We start from the raw sequence: 21762 nt of genomic DNA on the forward strand, positions 1-21762 counted from the left end.
ATAAGGGGATAGAAAGTGCTGGTGAATGGTGCTATTTTAGACATGTTGGTCATGGAATGCTTCTCTAGGGAGGTGACATTTGAGCATACTGGAAGCGGGTGGGCAAGTCATCACATTATCTGGGAAGAAGAGTATTTCAGGCAATGAGAATAGCAAGTAAAAAGGTTCTGAAGAAGGAGGGTACCTGACGTGTTTGAGGAACAGCAAGGAGGCCAGTGTGGCTGGAGAAGAGTGAGTAATGGGGAGAGTGATAAGAGACAAGATCAGAGAGGTGATGGGAACCAGACTGTGTAGAGACTTTTGGGCCATGGTTTGGGCTTTGGCTTTTATTCTGAGGGAGCTGGGAGCCATGGGAGAATTTTGAGCAGAGGAGGGACATAATCTGATATGGATTTTTAAAAATTTTTAAAGAAGAATTAGTAATAGGTATTAGAACAGTAGGCAAAAGGAAAAAAACAGACAATTACTAGGAAAACAAAAAGGTATACAACAAAGGGTTTGTAATCAAGAGTATACTATGTGGTTTAGATGTGAACAACATTTACAATGCTATACTTATGCAAACAGTGATTATTGGTTGAACAAAAATTGTATAAAATGCTTAAAGAAATAATAGATGCAACCACAAGGATGAGCAAGTAACAAGAGGCTACTAGGGATGACTAGGTAGATTAGAAAGTGAAATACATAGAGCTTGTACAAATGAAAAATACAATTGTTGAAATAAAAAAACTCAGTGCACAGATTAAACAGCAGATCGGACATAGCTGAAGAGAGAACCAGTAAGGTGAAAGATATATCTGAAGAAATTACCCAGAATGAAGTGCAGGAAGACAAGGAGATAGAAAATATCAGTGAGATGTTACTAGATATGGAAGATAGAATGAAGAGGTCCAAAATATGACTAACTTGATTCTGAGAAAGAAAATATAGAAAGAATGGAAGAAAGGCAATATTTGAAGAGATAATAGATGAGAATTTTCCAGAAATTATGAAAAACATGAATCCAGAAGCATGAAGCACATTTCCAAAGTAGAATAAATAAAAAAGAAATGAATTCTAAACATGTTAAAATGAAACTGCAGAACCCCCTGCACATCCTCCTGCAAAAAAAAAAAAAAGAGAGAGAAGAAAGATCTTAAAAGTAGCTAGAGTATAAGAAAACAAAAACACCTACAAAAAACAGCAATTAGACTGATAGCAGACTTCTAGATACCTATAACAATATATCTTTTAAGAATGAGGATTAAAATAAAGACATTTACCTATAACAAAGACTGGGAGAATTTAACACCATGAGACCTGTACTAAAAGAGCATCTAAACATTGTATTTATAATGAAGGAAAATGATCCCAGAATGATGATCTCAGATGCATGAATGTATGCATGTAAATCCAAGCAAACACTGTCTATATAAAATAATACTAAAGATGATATATAATTTGTAAGGTTAGAAAAAAAAGGAACAAACTAACATACTCAAAACACTAACATGTGGTCAAGAGAGGAATGACTAGAGTTGAAGGTTTCTAAGGTTCCTGCAATATTCAACAGGGAGGTTAAAATACTGCTTAACTTTAGACCTTATAAGTTAAACATGCACGGTAAAATTTCAAGGATAACCACAGAAAGAATAGAAAAGGAATATGTAAATTCCAAACAGTAGGGAGGAAAAGAAATTGAATAAGAAAGCAAACAAACAAATCTCAAAACTAAAAAAGCAGGCAAGAAAAGAGAAAAATGAAGCGAAGAAAAGGTGATAGTAGGAAATAGAAATAAAAAAGTATGATGATAGCAACAAGTCCAAATATATCACAGTAAATGTAAACAGACTAGGGGCCGGCCCAGTGGCGCAGCAGTTAAGTGCGTGCACTCCGCTTCGGCAGCCCGGAGTTTACAGATTCGGACCCTGGGTGTGCACTGCCACACCGCTTGTCAAGCCATGCTGTGGCGGCGTCCCATATAAAGTAGAGGAAGATGGGCACGGATGTTAGCCCAGGGCCAATCTTCCTCAGCATAAAAGAGGAGGACTGGCATCGGATGTTAGCTCAGGGCTGATCTTCCTCAACAAACAAACAAAAAGTAAACAGACTAAACTTGCCCATTAAAAGACAGAAATCATCAGATTAGATTTTTTTAAAGGTCCAGCTATATGCCATTCCCAAGAGACATAATTAAAGCATAAGGGCATGAAGATGCTGAAACGTAAAGGGATGGAAAATTATATACCACACAAATCCTAACAAGAAAAATACCTTGTGTTGCTATACTAATGTAAGATAAAATAGACTTCAAGGAAAAAAATGCATTATCAGGAATAGAGAGGGTCATTACATATCTACCAGGAATATATAAAAATTCTTAATTTGAATATTTATAATACAATAGCCTCAAAATATATAAAGTAAAAAAAAAACTATAAGGAGAAATATACAAATTCGCCATCTTAGTTGAATATTAACATACCTCTTACAATTATTGATCAATATCATGATCAAAAAAATCAGTATAGATATAGAAAATTTGGACAATTAAGAAACTTGATAAAAGACAAGTTTTTTGATAAAAGACAAGTAGAACTCTATATTCAACAATTAGAGAACATACATTCTTATAAAACACATAGGAAACATTAAAAAATATTGATCATGTGCTAAGCCATAAAACAAGTTTCGATAAATTACAAAGAGTTGTTATCACACAGACCACATCCTGTGACCATAATGCAATTAAGACAGATTTCAATAAGAAAGAAATAAATTAAAAAATCCCCAAACATTTAGAAATTTAAAAACACACTTCTATATAATACACAGGTCAGTGAAATAACCATGATGGAAATGTTGAAGTACTTGGAACCGAACAATAATGAAATATGACATACCTGAACTTGTAGAAAGCAGTATTTAGAGGGAAATTTATATCCTTAAATGCACAAATTAGAAAACGAGAAAGGCTGAAAATTAATGAGCTCAGTGTCCAATTTAAGAAATTAGAAAAAGAACAACAGAATGAATCCAAAAAATGTGGAAGGAAGGAGATCAAAAAAGATAAGAGCAGAAATTAAAGAAATAGAAAACAAAGACACAATAGAAAGGAGCAACAAAGCCAAAAGTTGGTTCTTTGAAAAGACTAATAAAATAGACAAACCTCTGGTGAGATTGATCAAGAAAAAAAGTGAGAAGGCACAAATAACCAATATCAGCAATGAAAAAGGAGACATAACTACAGATTATACACAGCAGAGAATAAAAACAATGAGGGAACTTTATGCCAATAAATTTGAGAATGCAGACAAAATGGACCAATTCTTAGAAAACTATAACTTACCAAAATTGACTCAAGAAGAAAAAGAAATCCTGAATAGTCTTCTAACTACTAAAGGAATTTAAGCAGTAGTTAAAAGTCTTCTTACCAAAAACACAAAGAACAGAAAATAACAGGAGGCAGAATTTTCCAGTATGTGGATTACAGGTAGGTGAAGAGATATTGATACCCTCAGCCGTGGAGGTGTCCACATAGGACCTAAGGCAGTGGAGACCCTAGGTAGGCCACCTCTCTCTATGGGCAGCCTCCTGTGGAGATCCTTAGAGGGTGGCCTTTAGTGAAATGGGATCTGACAAATCCCTCTGCAGTCCCTGAAGGTGGTGAGCATGAATGAGTAACATCCAGCACTCAGTTACTGCTCCGTGGTAAATGTGCTAAGCAGGGCCAAGGAGGAGCTCTATGACTTGGACAGCCTCTTCAGTAGCCAGCTTCTGTAGTCTTCTGCTCACTGAGGACAAGGGGCCTGTGGAGCTGCTGGAGAAGTCTGTTCCAGTTGCCAAGAAACACCACACACAGTCCAAGCTGTGACTGGTTGGGTGCACGGAGTCCAAGCAGGGGCTTCTGGAGAGTGTAGCTCCAGGTAGAAGCCCTAAAACTCTGTCTTCATGAATATCAGATACTTCTATCCGTTTGCAGCTGATGAGCCCTTTTAATGGTGTCCAAGCTAGCTGCAGGGTGATGGTTCTAACAATGATGCATGTTCTGCAAATAAGAGCTTCATCATTATTTTGAAATAATTAATATGAAAGAGTTCAATTGGATTTGAAATCTAATCACGTTATCACAAGAAATTTTACCAATATATTTGTCAGTGAAACAAAAAGAAAAGCTGTTAGATATCATTTCAATTGTTAAACATTTTTGAACAATTTAAAAATTGCTTTTAAATACTTGATCACTTAATTGTACAAAGGAAGATTTTTGTTGATATTGATTGTTAAGAATTCGAAGAACACATCATTAAAAAGTCTTGATCAGGATTTGTGTGTCGCCATTTCAAGCATAAAACCTGATATTAAAAAAACATGTTATGGAAGCAGATTTCAAGTTTCTCACTTAAAATTTTAAAAAGATTTTATTTAGAAGTTTAATACTAATTCAATATTAAAAAAGAAAACACCAGACCAAGATGGTTTTACAGGAGAATTCTACCAAACAGATCATTCTGAAGTCATATAGTACTTTCCAATATATTGTAAAAGACGGAATACTGACTCATTCTATGATACTAGTAGAACTTGATGACAAAAGCAACTAAGGACACCATGAGAAAGAAAAATTAAAGACCAATTTTACTCACGGACACAGATACAAAAATTCTAAACAAAATACTAACAAACTGAATCTAGTACTGTATAAAAAGGAAAAAAATCATGACCAAGTTGTGTTCATACCAGAAATGCAGAGGTGGTCTAACATGAGGAAAATCTATAAACATCATTTACTACATTATCAGATTATTGGAGGAAAAACACCATTATCATCCTAAGAAACAGAAAATGTACTTGACAAAAAATTCAACACCCTTTCATAATTTAAAAACAATAACAAAAACTTCTTAGCATACAGAAACAGGATGGAACTTGCTTAATCTGATAAAACCTGTAGAAATCTACACAAATATCATTCTTAATAGGAAAAAGTTAGTAGTGTTTCCTCTAAAATACCCAACAGGACAAGGATGCCCACTACCATCTTTTGTATTCAACACTGTGCTGGAGGTCCTAGCCATCTCAGTAAGACAAGAAAAATAAAGCCATAAAGATTGGAAAGGTAAAAACAAAACTGTCATTATATATAGCTGATATGGTTGTCAACATAGAAAACACAAAAGAATATACAGACAACTTAAAAGGAACCAGGGGTCCTTGAGAAATCGTCAATTCTAGGGTTGGGACAGGGAAATATCAGATGAGTAGGAAGCATGTTGTAGTGCCAGCAAGTAAGGAAGTGCTCAAAAACAAAAGGATGGGGGCATGTCAAAGGGACACAGAAGCCAACCTGAAAGAACCCCCAGTGGCCAAAGCAGGAGCAATTTGAGCAACGAAACAAATAGCACAGTATTGGATTTATAACTCAACTCATTAAATAAATATGCATGAGTTCATACTCATATGAACCAGTGACTGAACAAATAAGTAAACACATAAATAAATAAGTAAATAAGAAGAAATAAATCTTTTTTTTACAGAAGAATTCAAAATAATATATGTAAATACACCCCCTTTCAGAGGTGGAGCTTAATTCCTCTTCCTCTCCTTGAGGGTGGGCTAGATTCTTCCAAAGAACAGAGAATAAAAAAGGGAAAAATAGCAACTTTATAGTGGAGAAACCTGGCAAACACCACTGTAACTGAGTGATGAAGGTCAACATCACCAGTGATGTCATGGGGATATCACATACTCCTGAGATGATGTGATAAAAAAGGCGCTTCGACTTTGTGGTATTCTTTCCAAAAACAACTGCAGTCTAACTATGAGGAAAACTTCAGACAAATCCAAATTAAGAAACATTCTACGTTAAATCTCAAAATTGTTAAGGTCATGAAAAACAAGGAAAGACTGAAAAACTGTCATAGACCAGAGGATGCTAAAGAGACATGACAACTTAAATGCAATGTGGTATTTTGAATTGGATCCCAGAACAGAAAAAGGACATTAGTGGGAAAACTGATAAATCCATATAAAGTTTGAAGTTTAGTTAATAGTAATATACCAATGTTGCTTTCTTAGATTTGACAAATATACCACGGTGAGGAGTATACAGGAATTCTCTATACTATCTCTGTCTTTACTTCTCTATAACTATAAAATTATTCTAAAATAAAAAGTTTGCTTAAAAATAATAAAAATTTAGCAAGGTGAACAGCTATAATATCAATATAAAAAATCAACTTCATTTCTATACACCTGCAAAAGAGATAAAACACGTTAAATAACAAGATCTCATTTATAATAGGAAAACCCATAAATATCAAGGAATAAATCTAGCACAAGATATGCAAGGCCTTATGCAGAAAATTATAAGCTCTACCAAAAAACAATCAAGAATTTATTTAAAATGAAAGGATCTATCATGTTTATAGCTAGGAAGACTCAACATCATAAACATATCAGTTCTCTTGAAACTGATCTATAGATTCATTGCAATTCCAACATTTTTGTAGAACATGACAAGCTGATGCTGAAGTGTGTTTTAAATAACAAAGAGCCAAGAATATATGATACTGCTGAAGAAGAACAGAATGGGAAGATTTTGCTCTATCAAATATCAAGATTCTTTATGAAGCTAAAGTAATTAAGGTAGTGTGGTACTAGTTCAGGGACAAAAAGCTGGCCAATAGCAGAGATCCCAGAAACAGACCTATACATATATGGAATTTTCATGTATGACAGAGGTGGCACTTCAGATCATTAGGCTATCCATGTGGAAAATAATGAAACTGGCTCCCTACCTTACACCATACAAAAATCAATTCCAGTTAGACTAAGGACTTAAATGTGAAAGGTAAACCTTTAAACTTTTATTAGAAGAAAATAAAGAATATCTTTATGATCATAGGTCAGAGAAGACAACACACAAAAAGGGCTGCCTACAGAGAAAAGATTGAATTATTCAACTCAATTAAAATTAGAAATTTCTGCTCATGAAAAGACATCATAAGGAAAGAAAAAAGCCACAAACTGAGAGAAGATATTCAATACATATAACTGACAAATGATGAATATCTAAATAATTAAATAACTCCTACAAATCAATAAAAATGATTAAAATACCAATTTTAAAAATGGGCAAAAGATATTAATAGTCATTTCACAGAAGAAGAAACATAAATGGCCAATAAAACATGAAAAGATGTTCAATCACATTAGTGACTGGAAAAATGCTAATTAAGTCCACAATGAGATATCACTTTACACTCACTATAATGACAAAAATTAAAAAGTGGGGCAATATCAAGTATCGATTACGGTGTAGATCAACAGGATCTCTTATAAATTGCTGAAAGATGTGTAAATTGGTACCATCAGTTTAAAATACATTTTGGCAAAATCCTGTCAAGCTGAATGTTTACATGGCCTATTAACTAGCAATTCCATTTTTAGGTATATGCCTTAGAAAAATGGGTGTGCATGTGTACCAGGAGCCATGTACAAGAATGTTCATAGTAGCACTCTTCATAAGAGCAAAAAGCTGAAAACTACCCATATGTCCATCAACAGATAAATGGATGAATAATTTGTTTTATGGTCACCCAATGAAATACTATACAGTACTGAGAATGAACGAGCTACAGCTACATGCAAAACATAGGTGAATCTTGGAAACACAATAATGAGTGAAAAAAGTAAGTCACAGGAGACCACACACAGTATGATACTATTTTTTACAAAGCTCACAACCAAGCCAAATAAACAATGTATTGGTTAAGCATCTCCACAAACATGAAAAAAAAAATCAAAAAGAGCAAGAAAATGTTAAACACAAGACTTAGGAAAGTGGTAATTTCTGGCAGGGGGTTGGGGAATGGGACAGAAAATGACATAGGGATAGGTGCCATTATTAATATTGTTCTTAGGTGGGGCTGTGAGTTCTTGGGTTTTCATTATATTATTATCTTTGTAACTCACGTATGTAATGTATATATTCTTTTATTAAATATCTAATATATTTTATATGAACAAACAGAGAATGAGAGAAGAGTAGGAAGAAGTGAGGAACCACAACTGTTTTGGAGAGTTTTGCTGTTAGGGGAATAGAGAAATAAAGTCATAGTTGCAAGGGGATGTGGGATGAAGCGTTTAATTAAAAATTCTTTTAAAGATGGGAGCAATAGGAGATCAATAGGATGGGAGACTGAGGACTTTGGTGAAATAGCTATCCCTCTAAAACAATGAAAATATGGGCAAACCAGCTAAAATCAACCATTTTAAAACTGTGGCAATTGACCAAAAGCATAGAATGAAGTGAAAATCATCTATCCAAGAGAAACTACTGAATCTGGGTAAGACAGTGGGTTCTGTGACATTTTGACTTCTGGCTATTCCCATCCTCCCTTCCTCTCCAGCTCACTAGTGCAGTAGTCAAAAGCTGACTAAATTCCAGACAACAGAGAGGTCTGACTGCTTTGGCTGGAAATCTAAAAGGAAATTCTGGAGAATGACATAACCATAGGGAACTTCGAAAAGCTCTGGCATATTCCTCGGGATCTAAAGGGCTGTGCACATACTCAAGGCTATGTGCATGCCCAAGAAAGAGCTAGAAAAGGAGAGGGCCCAAGTCAAGCCCTTATGGCTGACGGTGAGGCTCTGTGCAAGCAGAATGTGAAAGCTAAGGCTGCCTTGTAAGCTGGCTGAAGTTTGAAGGCATGCCTTCTCACACAGATCCCTTTGGCAAAGGGTAGAAGACATATAGAGAAGGTATTTGAGGAAATCTGACCAATCACTGGCTGGCCACCAAATTATACTTACCCAGGTGTGACCCCTAGGAATCTAGGCTTAAGAATAAAAACAAGAACTTTTAAAAAATAAGCTAGCAGAGAACTCAGGGGCCACATAATGCAGGGAATACAGAATCCACAGAATTAGTTGAGAAAAGTCACTAGACAAATAAACAGCAACAAGAAAAATAACAATTAGGGGCCAGCCTGGTGGCGTAGTGGTTAAGTTCATGTGCTCTGCTTCGGTGGCCCGGGGTTTGTAGGTTCGGATCCTGGGCACAGACCTATGTACTGCTCATCAAGCCATGCTGTGGTGGCATCCCATATACAAAATAGAGGAATGTGGGCACAGATGTTAGCTCAGGGTTAATCTTCCTCACCAAAAAGAGGCAGACTGGCAATGGATGTTAGCTCAGGGCCAATCTTCCTCACCAAAAAAAAAAGAAAAATAACAATAACAAAAACCACACACACACACACACACACACAAAACCCAGAAACACAACAAACCTCGAGGGTGGAAGAGTCTGATACCTGAGTTGTTAGAATAGAGCATCCAAAACGTTCAGTTTTTGACAAAAAATTATGAGACGTGCAAAGAAACAGTAAAATATGTTACATATACAGGAAAAAAAGCAGTCAACAGAACATGTCCCTGAGAAGACCTATGTTTGGGACTTAATAGACAAAGACTTTAAATTACCTATTGCAAATATTTTCAAAGAGGGGCTGGCCTGGTGGCATAGTGGTTAAGTTTGGCATGCTTCACTTCAATGGCCTGGGTTCGCAGGTTTGGATCACCGCTCATCAAGCCATGCTGTGGCGGCAACCCACATACAAAATAGAGGAAGATGGGCACAGATGTTAGCTCAGGGCGAATCTTCCTCAAGCAAAAAGAGGAGGATTGGCAACAGACGTTAGCTCAGGGCCAATCTTGCCCACCAAAAAAATATATATTTTCAAAGAACTAAAGGAAACCATATCTAAAGAATTAAATGAAAGTATGAGAACAATGTTTCACCAAACAGAATATCAATAAAGAGATAGAAATCATAAAAAAGAATCAAATAGAAAATCTGGAGTTGAAAAGTATAACTGAAATTAAAAATTCACTTAGAGGGGCTCAACAACAGTTTGAGCTGGCAGAAGAGAGAAAGGGTAAAGTTGATGATAGGTCAATAGAGATTCTCCAATCTGAAAAGCAGAAAGAAAAAAGAATGAAGAAAAGGAAACAGAGCTTCACAGACCTGTGGGACACCATCAAGAGTACCAACATATGCATAGTAAGAGTTCCAGAAGGGCAAGAGGAAGAAAAAGGGGCCAAAACATCATAAATTTGATGAAAAATATTAATCTATACATTTAAGAAACTCAAGTAGAATAAACTCAAAGAGATCTAAACCTAGATACATCATAGTGCAACTGATGAAAGTCAAAGACAAAAAGAAAATCTTGAACGCAGCAAGAGAAAAATGACATATTGCATATAAGGAATCCTCAATAAGATTAACCACTGACTTCTTATCAGAAACCATGGAGGCCAGAAGACAGTGTGATGACATCTTCAAAATATTGAAAGAAAAAGACTGACAACTGAGAATTCTATATTTAGCTAAACTGTCCTTTAAACATGAAAGAGAAGTTAAGATAAACAAAAACTGAAAGAATTTGTTGCTAGCAGACTTATCCCTCAAGAAACACTACTTTCAGGCTGAAATGAAAGGACACTAAGTAGTGACTTGAAGGTAACTACATAGGTATTATGAAAGAAAGTATTTTTATTTGTAACTCTTATTCTCCTATCTGTTTTAAAAGAACTGCATAAAGCAATAATAATAATACTGTGTTGCTGGGCTTATAATGTTTAAAGAAGTAATTTATATGATAACAATACTACAAAGGAGGAGAGAGGGAACAGAAGTATACTGGAGCAAAGTTTTTATATACTACTGAAATCAAGTTAGAATTAATCCAAAGTAGGTTGTTTCACATTAAGATGTTAATCGTAATCCCCAGGACAACCACTAAAAACCTAACTCAAAAAATATATAGTTAACAAGGAAATTAAAAAGTTACAGTAGAAAATATCTACTTAACACAAAGGAAGAGAGGAATTGAAGAACAAAGAAAAGACATACGACACACACAAAGAAAACATCAATCCTTTACAAACTCTTCCAAAAAATAGAGGAGGAAACACTTCCCAACTCATTCTATGCAACCAGTATTATACCAAAATCAAAGACATCATAAGAAAAGAAAACTACAGACCAATATCCCTCATAAATATAGGTAAAAAATCCTCAACAAAATACTAGCAAGCCAAGTCCAGCAACATATAAAAAGTATTATATAACATGACCAAGTAGGATTTATTTCAGGAATGCAAGGTTGGTTTATCATCTGAAAATTAATTAATGTAATACACTATATTAATAGAATAAAGCATAAATTCCAGATGATCATCTCAATAGATGCAGAAAGAGCATTTGACAAAATCCAATACCCATTCATGGCAAAAACACTCAGAGAACTAGGAGTTGAAGGGAACTTCCTCAACTCGATAATGTAAAACCCACAGCTAACATTACACTTAATGGAGAAAGACTCAATGCTTTCTCCCTAAGATCAGGAACAAGACAAGGATGTCTGCTCTTGTCACTTCAAGTCAACATTGTACTAGAAGGTCTAGTCAGGGCAATAAAAAGAAAAAGAAATAAAAGCTATCCAGGTTGGAAAGAAAAAGCAAAATTATCTCTATTTGCAGATGATATGATCTCGTATACAGAAAATGCTAAGGAATCCACTAAAAAACTAATAAACAAGTTCAGCAATGAACTCGCTTATAGGATAGATCAATAAGTAAAAATCAAATGTATTTCTGTACACTAGCAATGAACAATCAGCAAGTGAATTTAAGAAAATAATCCCATTTATAATAGCAGCAAAAAGAATAAAATACTTAGGAACAAATTTAACAAAAGGGCAAGACTTACACACTGAAAACTACAAAACATCTCTGAAAGAAATTAAAGAAGATCTAAATAGAATGACATCTCATGTTCACGGATCAGAAAACTTAATATTGTTAAATGGCAATACTTCCCAAATTGATATATAGATTCAGTGCAATCCCTATAAAAATTTCAGCTGCTTTTCTGCAGAACTGACAAACTGATCTTACAATTTATATGGAAATGCAAGGGACTTAGAACAGCCAAAACAGTCTTACAAAAGAAGAACAAAGTTGGAGGACTCCCATTTCCTGATTTCAAAACTTACTACACATAAACTACGGTAATCAAGACAGTGTAGGCTGGCATAGCGACAGACGTAACAGATCAATGGAGTAGAATTGAGAGTCCAGAAATTAACCTTTACATTTACTCTTTATGGTCAGTTGATTTTTGACAACATTGCCAAGAGAATTCAGTGAGGGAAAGAATTCTTTCAACAAAATGCTGGGACAACTAGACATCCAGATGCAGAAGAATGAAATTTGGACCCCTCCCTCATACCATATACAAAAATTAACTCAAAATGGATCAACAACCTAAAATCATACAATTCCTAGAAGAAAACACAGGAATAAATCTTTGTGATCTTGGGTAATGGAATGGTTTCTTGGATACAACACAAAAAGCTCAAGTAACAAAACAAAAAATAGATAAATTGGACTTTACGAAAATTAAAAACTTGTGCATCAAAGGACGCCATCAAGAAAGTAAAAAGACAACCCACAGAATGGGAGAAAAGATTTGCAATTCATATATCTGACAAGAGACTTGTATCCAGAATATATAAAGAACACTTACAACTCAACAATAAGACAAATAATCTAATTTTAAAAGGGCTAAGGATTTATTTATTTATTTTTTTGTGAGGAAGATCAGCCCTGTGCTAACATCTGCCAATCCTCCTCTTTTTTTGCTGAGGAAGACTGGCCCTGAGCTAACATCCGTGCCCATCTTCCTCCACTTTATATGGGATGCCACTACAGCATGGCTTGCCAAGCGGCGCATCGATGCGCGCCTGGGATCCGAACCCGCGAACCCCGGGCCGCCGCAGCAGAGCGCGCACACTTAACCGCTTGCGCCACTGGGCCGAGGGCTAAGGATTTGAATAGACATTTCTCCAAAAGATATACAAATAGCCAATAAACACATGAAAAGATGCTCAACATCATTAGTTATTAGGGAAATGCAAATCAAAACCACAATGAAGTACCTCTTCATACACACTAGGATGGCTATAATAAAAAAAAACAAACAATAAAAAGTGTTAAAGTGTTGGTGAGGATATGGAGAAATTGGAACCCTCATACATTGCTGATGGGAATATAAAATGGTGCAGCCACTTTCGCAAACAGTTTGATAGTTCTTCAAAAAGTTAAACATAGATTTGCCATATGACCGAGCAATTCCACTCTTAGGTATCTACTCAAGGGAAAAGAAAACATATATCCACACAAAAACTTGTGCACAAATGTTCAGAGCAACATTATTCATAATAGCCAAACATGAAAACAACTGAAATGTCCATCAACTGACAAATGAATAAACAAAATGTGGTATACCCATACAATGGAATATTATTTGGCAATAAAAAGGAATGCCTCATGCAACAACAAGGATGATTCTCAAAACCATTATGCTAAATGAAAGAAGCCAGTCATAAAGACTAATATATTGTATGATCCCATTTATATGAAATGTCTAGACTAGACAAATCAATAGATAGAGAAAGTAGATTAATGATTACTTAGGGATGGGGGAAGGGGAGTCATGGGGAGTGACTGCTAATGAGTATGAAGCTTCTTTTGGGGGAGGATAAAAATGTTCTAAAATTGATTGTGGTGATGGTTGCACAACTCTGTGAATATACTAAAAACCACTGAATGGTACCTTTTAAAGGGGTGAATTTTATGGTGTGTGAAATATATCTCAATAAAGCTGTAACAAAAAGATAGGAGCAATAACAGAATGTCTGTGTGCTAATGGGAATGATCTTGTCAAGAGGGGAAAATTGCTGGAGCAATGTCCTCAAGGAGGTAAGACAGGATGGGATCTAGCACCAAAGTGGAGGAACTGGATTTTGATGACAGCAGGGATAGTTTATCCATAATAACAGAGAAGGCAGAGTATGTGAGTACAGATGCTGTTTGGTGGTTGGATGTGGTGGTGGGAATCTGTGGAGGTTTCTTCTGACGGTTTTAATTTTTTGGTCAAGTATGCAGCCTAAGTATAGAATGGGAGAGGAGGTATTGGAGATTTGAAGAGAGAGAAGGTATAAAATAGTCATTTAGGAAAGTAGGAGAGTGAATGGCCTAGGGAAGAACAGTGGAGCAGGCAGAGAGTTGGATTCAACCAGGGCTAGGGTTTTGCCAGGTAAGTATGCTGAAGTGACAGAGGGCAAGGGAAGTGAGGATGTATGCAAGGGAATGATTATAATGATGAACCACGGAATCTAAGCTGATTAAAGGAAGGACATGGGAACAGGGAGGAAGTAAAGGGTAGTGAAAACATTCAGTGCCAGTGACATTGGAGGATTGTTGGAGTTTGGGTGCTAGAGGGAGTGAGCTAGCACACCCCCAGCCAGGAGGTACTGGCTGTATAGCAGGATGCCTGAAACTGAGATTATGGAGGTGATGGAGTCAGAGGTACTGATAAGAAGAAAGGTAAGACTATCGGAGTGGGTGGCTGAGGTGGGGTTGAAAGCCAAGAGCATTGTAGGAGAATGGATCACAGAACTGAGAGACAAGAACATTGGAAGGGTCATCTATGAGGATATTAAAATCACCAAGAAGTAGGACTGAGGTAGTGTTATAGAGAGGGACAGTGAGCTAGCAGCTAAATTCTTCTAGGAATGAGGTGTGATGGGGGGCAGGTAGGTGTCTATGTCTGTATCTGACTATAACACAGAGGGGTGGGTGATGGTATAATCTGATGATTTGAGATTGATATTTGAGATTGAGGTGGTTGATATTTACATAATCTTAAAGTATCTCTCCACAAATTACTTATTAATTACAAAAGAAAAAAGAGTATAGCGGAGAAAGCTGTCAGACATTACCCTAAACAGTCAAAGTGAACAAAACCAGTATTGAGACAAACTGACATCATGTGCCTCCTGATTTAAAGCACTGAAGACACATCTCTTCTGTGGTACTCTTGCCAAAATTACATAACTAAACTATAATCACAAGGAAACATCAGACAAATCCAAATTCTATAAAGTAACTGGCCAGGACTCGTCAAAAGTATCAAAGTCATGAAAGACAAAGAAAGACTAAAGAACTGTCCCAGATTGGAAGAGCCTAAGGAGACACGACAACTAAATGCAATCCTGAATTAGATCCTAGAAGAGAAAAATGATATTAGTGGAAAAACGGATGAAATCCGAATAAGTGCTGTACTTTCGTTAATAGTGTTATAGCAGGGGCTGGTCCGGTGGCGCAAGCAGTTAAGTGCACGCGCTCCACTGCGGCGGCCCAGGGTTTGCCGGTTCGGATTCAGGGCATGCACCGATACACTGCTTGGCAAGCCATGCTGTGGCGGCGTCCCATATAACGTGGAGGAAGATGGGCATGCATGTTAGCCCAGGGCCAGTATTTCTCAGCAAAAAAAAAAAAAAAGAGGAGGATTGGCAGATGTTAGCACAAGGCTGATCTCCTCACAAAAAAATATATATATATATAGTGTTATACCAATGTTAAGTTCCTAATTTTGATAACTGAACTGTAGTTGTATAATTTAACATTAGAAGAATGTGAGTGAAGGCTATATGGGAATTCTTTGTACTATTTTTACAACTTTTTAAAAGTCTGAAATTATTTAAAAATAAAAATTTTTTAAATTCTAAAAAATAAGGTTGTTTTAGGAAGAAGGAGAAAAAATCTCTGGGAAGGGCAGCTACATCGAGGACACCTACCCCCATCTCCTGGCATCCTGGTAAGAGGGGGATGAGGGGGCTGCTGGGGGAGCAGAGTGCTCAGGGGCAAGCCAAATTTCTATTCAAGCACTGGTTCTTAGTAGGGGGGTAGACAGTCAAGGGGTGTTCGTGGGCATTTTTGACTGTCACAATAGTTTGAGATCACTAGTGACATTTAGTGGGCATGGACCAGTGATGCTCAGCACCCTACAGTGCACAAGACAGCTCCACACAGCAAAGAATTGTGCCGTGTTCCATACAGGTTTAGAATGCCTCCCCAGGCAATCATGTAGGTGCAAAACCTGTTCATGCATTGATTTATTCATTCAACAAACATTTATTGAGCGAGCTTACTATGTGCCAAGCACTGTTTTAGGTAATAGGGATACATCAGGGCACAAAAAAGACAAAAATCTCTGCCCTTCTGTAGCTTACAATTGAGTGTGAGAGTCAGACAATAAACGACAAACATAATAAAGATGTAAATTATGTAAGAGGGTGAGAAGCACTATGGAAAAAATAGAGCAGGGTATATGCTAGGGGAGAGCTGCAATTTTAAACAGGATGGTCAGGGTAGGCCTCGTTGAGAAAGTGACACCTGAGGAGAGGAGAGGATGGAAGGAAGTGAGGGCCTGAGCCTTGCGGATATTTGGGGGAAAAGCATTCTAGGTACAGGGGATGGCCCAGTACAAGCCCCTGAAGTGGAAGTGTGCTTAACATGTTTAAGTAGCATAAAGGAGGCCAGTATGGGTGGAACAGACGGAGCAAGTGGGGAGAGTGGCAGGAGATAAGGTGAGAGAGGTTATGGAGGCCAGATCATAGATTTCAATATATACTGACTTTTCCAGAAATTTAACAACCATATAAATTGAGGGAAGACTGCACTTTGTTTAGAACTTTATGAAGAATTGTTCATCATCTAGGAAAATCACATCACCCTACCTGTGGTTTCTGAGTCACCGATCAACACATGTGTACTGTCACATTCCCAAGTACAAGTATCATTATGTGTAAGACCATTTCATTATGCCTTCTAGTGGAATTATATCCCAGCCTTTACATATTGAAATAAATATTGTTTTACTATAAATTACTCTTCCTTTACCTCTCTTTTATATTACAATTAGGACATTATTTGGTTTGGGGGAATTATGTGTGTAGACAGATTCTATTATCTATGCACTTCATTTCAGAATAGTGTCGGGGGTGTTTCAAAATACACATTACAAAAATGGAGTGTTGGGTCCAACAAGTATGAGAACCACTAAGGCATGGCAAGAAAACAAAGGGACTATTCAGAAGCCAAGGTATGAATGGAGGGGATTTTGCTGATGACCGAAGGTGGGTTCCAGAAGGCCTAGTCAAAGGATTTCAGGATGGGGACAGAAGACAGGGCGTCTAGGGCTGTATGGGGATGTAACTAGCAGACCCCTGGTCTTCTCGCGGTGACTAACGATACAGAATAAAGCGCCTGATCCACTTTTTCATCTAAGTTACTCCCACCCTGGGGGTCTCTACCTATTTAATACAGAAGGATGAGGAACAAAAGAGGGTTCTCTTCTCAATGAGGCCAGAAGCAGCCCAAGGCCAGGCTCCATTTTTTACGCACAGAACAGTCCAGAGCTCCAAGCTAAGCTCATAGACTCTCTCAGGCCAAGCTATTGCTATAAACAATGCACCTCTAACCTGTTAAAGGGTGGAAAAGAGACAGGTAGAAAGAGGAAAACAATAACAGAGAAAGACAGAAGCATTCAGAAAGAAGAAACAATGGGGGGAGGGTCAGAGACAGACAAGGAGAAAACAAAGCCAAAGACCAAGAGAGAGAATATTCTTTTCAATCACGACAGTCATTATTCATTGAAAATTTTCTAGAGGCCAGGCGCCGGGCCAAGTGATGCACATGTATTGCCTCAGGTGGAAATTATTAGACCTCCATTTGACAGACGAGGAAACTGAGGCCCAGATGGGTGAAGCAGATGGCTCAAGGTCTCATGGCTAGTTTTAACTGGTAGGGTCAGGATTCAGCCTTCTAGGTCTGGGCTGTCTAGTATGTCTCAGAGAGGGAGAAGGACAGGAAGATAGAAAGAGCGACAGAGGGGCAGGAGCAGAGAGAGAGAGAGAGAAAGACAGAGAGGCAGGGAGGGACGGAGGGGCGAGAGAGAGACAGAGAGAGGGAGGGAGAGAGAGCAAGAGAGAGATGGAGACTTACAGACACGCATGCAGACGATCACGTGAACTGCAGACCTGCACAGAACCGTTTCCGAAGAGACAGGAGGGCGGGGCGGGGGGCTCGGAGGGCGGGCACCGGCGGTGGGCTCCGCAGGGTACTCACCTGGTCGCCGTCCGGGGCTGCAGGAGCACTCCCCTCCCTCTGCTACCCGCACGATCCTCCGCAACCCGCTGACCTAGGGTTGAGAGGCCGCTCAGGTAAAAGCTCGCCCAGATCCCACCCTTCACGCGCTTCGGCCCAGCCTCTTTCCCTTGCGCCCCCGACCTGCGTCTTTACAGCACCCGACACCTCCGGCCTTCGGCGCTGCCGCTGCTGCACGCGAGCAGATTCCAGGGGCCGGCAGCTGGATCTCGCGAACACCCTGGACACGTCCCTCCCGCCGGCTCAAACGAGAGCGGGGTCGCAGGCCTCCACCGCTACGGACGGCTCCCGGGCTCCCATTGGAAGAGTGTCCTCCCGTCTTCCCTGGGATTGGCTGGAGACGGAAACACTTTATTTTTACCCCCCAGGCCGGGATCCAGGCCAGGAAAACTCCGCCCCTTCGGGGGTCTTTGATTGGTTTACGAGCCAAGCCCACCCTGTATGAGGATTGGCCAGGAGACGAGGACTCGTCATTGCTCTTTGCCAGTCTATTCAACAGGGCTTCCTGAGGTTAGTTGGGATCACGCAGGCGCGAAGCCCAAAGTGGGGCCTGGCGTGACTCACTGAACAATGGCAGATTCCTGGCTTCTTGACATCTTACTCTCCGTGAGCCACCTTGCGTAAGCCAGAACTCTGCTGAGACACGACTCTGCCCCCGATTTCCCATAGCTCTACCCTCACCTGCAGGGATTTCTAAGCCAGGTTTCTCTTGCTGAAACTGAGTGTAGTTCCTAATTTCATCCATGGAGGATGAGGTGGTTATGGGGGTCTGACCAGTCACCCACCAGCCCCTGCTACTTACTAAGACATTGGTCAAGCGACAACCTTGCTAGGAGCCTCAGTTTAACCATTTGTGAAATGGGAAGATAATTTAAAAATCTTTCCTGACAATGTTGTTGTGAGGATTAAGTGAGAGAAGATAATTAATTGCCTAGAGCATAAATAGTTAAGATCTCCCCTCCCAATTCTTGCCTTTCCCATTGTTTCAGACTGAGGGAACTATGGCCCAGAGAGGCAAACTGATTGGCTTGAGGTCACATAGCAATAAGACCCAGAATAAAACCCAGGTTCCTGTCCTCCAAACGAAAGCTGTTTAAGAAGGAAGGAGAGACACAAAGGCCCTTCCTATTACCAGAGTTCTTAATTTGGGTTCACAGACCTCCAATCCAGTCCAGGAAGAAGGTTTGGAGGGGCCCATGAATTTGGATGGGAAAAAAAATTACATCTTTATTTTCACTCTTCTCTAATTGAAATTTAGCATTTTTTTCAGTAAAGAATGTAACTAACCATAGTAGTAGTAGTACCTGTGACTCTGTCACCAATAGAAATCACAGAGATTTTCATATCACATTATAGATGTTGCAGATATCTTGAAATATCATGTAATCTCATCTCTATTTTAAAATAATGATAGTCATTAGACCCTCCATTAGATCTTATGATTTAATGGATTAACCAGGAGCACATACACTACTATAGCACATATTTGCTTTTTCCATATTTTAATAACTGTATTTCAGTAAATCAGTTTCTTTTGTAACTCTAGGTATTTTATTTTATGCATTTAAAAGATATTGTCTTCTGAGAAAAGGTCTATAGCCTTCACCAGATCACCAAACAGGTCCATCCACAAAAAATGTGGGTGGACATTTAAAACTCTGGGCTCCAGGAGGACAAAGACTTGGTCTATCATGTTTCTTTGTTGTATCCCTATCACCCGTTTAGTATCAGGCACACAGTAGGTGCTCAATAAATGTTTACTGAATGAATAACAGGATTTCTCGCTAACCATCCTCCACACCCCCAACTGAGGGAGCCAGTGCTGGCCCTTTTAGTCACCTAAGAAGGAGGAATATTCCTGAATCTAGTTTTGTCCCTACTAGTCTGCTTTTGTTCACAGAAGTGGGTGGCACTTTAAAGGTCTGGCCCCAGGAGATCCTGGGAACCTCACCCCCAGGAGTAGGGTCCTCTGCTGCAGAGAAGTGGGGTGAAGGATACAAAGACAAGTAGCTTCAGCTAGGAACAGGCCCTAGGGCACATTGGGTCCACGACTCCTCAGCCTCCTCTTGGTTTCTGTTTAGGATCCCAGCAAATGGGGCCCATCTTCTCTGGTCTTCAGCAAAGACTATATTTTGGAGTTGGATGTAACCTTAAAGACCATCTAGAATAGCCCTCCCTTTTGGAAGCCCAGAATGGGCAGGACCTGAAACCAGACCACACACTGAGGAGGGAGGGCACAGGGAACAAGATGTCACTCTAGGCAAAGAACATCCTCTCCTCTCATGCCTCAGCCCAGGACATGAGCACCCTGGCCAACTATATTAGAATCCCATAATAGGCTCCTAACAGTGTCCCTGAAGCCAGAGGCTCTCTCTGACACGATGGGTGAAGAAGAGCCTCAAATGCCAGGATAAGGGGCTGGGGATTTGATTAGGGGGACAGAGAGGAATCAGGGAAGATCATGATGAAGGCTAGGCTTCAGAGGTCTGCTTCAAGGCTAGACTCTATCTTGGGATCTTAGGCAGGTTGCTTCTCCTGGGCTGATCCCCTAGCATGATTAGCCTAAGTTTGCAGATGGGAAAACTGAGGCCTTCTAGGCAGGGTGAGGGGGTCACGTTGTGATGCAGAGCAGATTGAGGCAAGGGTACCCTGGCCATCTGTCTCTCAGACTGGCTGTGATCCTCTTGCCAAGCTGACCTCTTCCTGGCCCACTCCAGGCCCTTAGCCCCTGCTGCTTTCCCCCTGCCTTCACTTCACCACATGCTCAATGGGACTGGCTCCTGATATTGCACATAGGTGTCTCTTCCCTCTGCACAAGATGCCTTGACTCAGGATCCTGCACTCTCAGCTCTGGTCCTGAGGGAAGATGTTTTCCTTTCTGGGCCAGAGTCTCCTCTACTCACTTCTGACAGTGCGGTCCCAGGTCAGAACCAGAGGCATCCAAGCCTTCATGCTCTCCTCAAAACATTTATCAGAAACATGGAGTATGTCCAAGAGCTGGTATTCCAACTATTTCACAGAGGAGGCCCAGAGAGAGAAGGGGTCTTGCCAAAGGTCCCACAGGAACCTGGCAGCCATCCCTGACTTCTCTCAATCCCTCTTTTCCCATATCTAAAGCCTGTCAATTCCAGCACCTTAAAAGCTCTCATAGAATAGTCACATTTTCCTCGCAGGAGAATTCCAATTAATTTATGTAGCTACTTCCCCCCTCAAAGAGATGGAGCATAACTCCCCACTCCCTAAGCATGGGCTACACTTAAGTGGCTTACTTCCAAAAGAGTACAGTATGGAAAGGATGGGGGGTGGAAGGAGTAATTTTACAGTGGAGAAACCTGACATACACTACCTCAGCTGGGTGCTCAACGTTAAGATCAATAGTGGTAAGGCATATTGATAGCACATACCCTTGATATGATGCAATGAGAATGGTACTTTAATTTGTGTCTTCCTTCCCCAAACCCATAACCCCTGCCTAATCATGAGAAAACATCAGACAAATCCCCATTGAGGGACATTCTACAAAATACCTGACCGGTACTCCTCAAATGTTGATGACTCCAGGTCATCAAAAACAAGGAAAGCCTCAGAAACTGTCACAGCCAAGAGGAGCCTATGGAGACATGATGACTAAACGTAATGTGGTATCCTGGATGGCATCCTGGAACAGAAAAAGGGCATTAGGTAAAAACTAAG

The 21762-nt window shown here is 39.2% G+C and overlaps 1 long non-coding RNA gene across 1 annotated transcript; it reads right to left on the minus strand.

The window, feature by feature from the left end:
• Positions 1-2380: 2380 nt before the first annotated feature.
• LOC131401027 (uncharacterized) lies at positions 2381-21747 on the minus strand. Its single transcript, XR_009217496.1, has 4 exons — positions 21597-21747; positions 18210-18403; positions 18031-18103; positions 2381-4030 (listed from the first exon to the last, which is right to left on the minus strand). It is a non-coding gene; the product is annotated as an uncharacterized LOC131401027 (long non-coding RNA).
• Between the last annotated feature and the right edge of the window lie 15 nt (positions 21748-21762).

This window comes from Diceros bicornis, chromosome X (genome assembly GCF_020826845.1).
Source record: "Diceros bicornis minor isolate mBicDic1 chromosome X, mDicBic1.mat.cur, whole genome shotgun sequence".
Taxonomy (NCBI): Eukaryota; Metazoa; Chordata; class Mammalia; order Perissodactyla; family Rhinocerotidae; genus Diceros; species Diceros bicornis.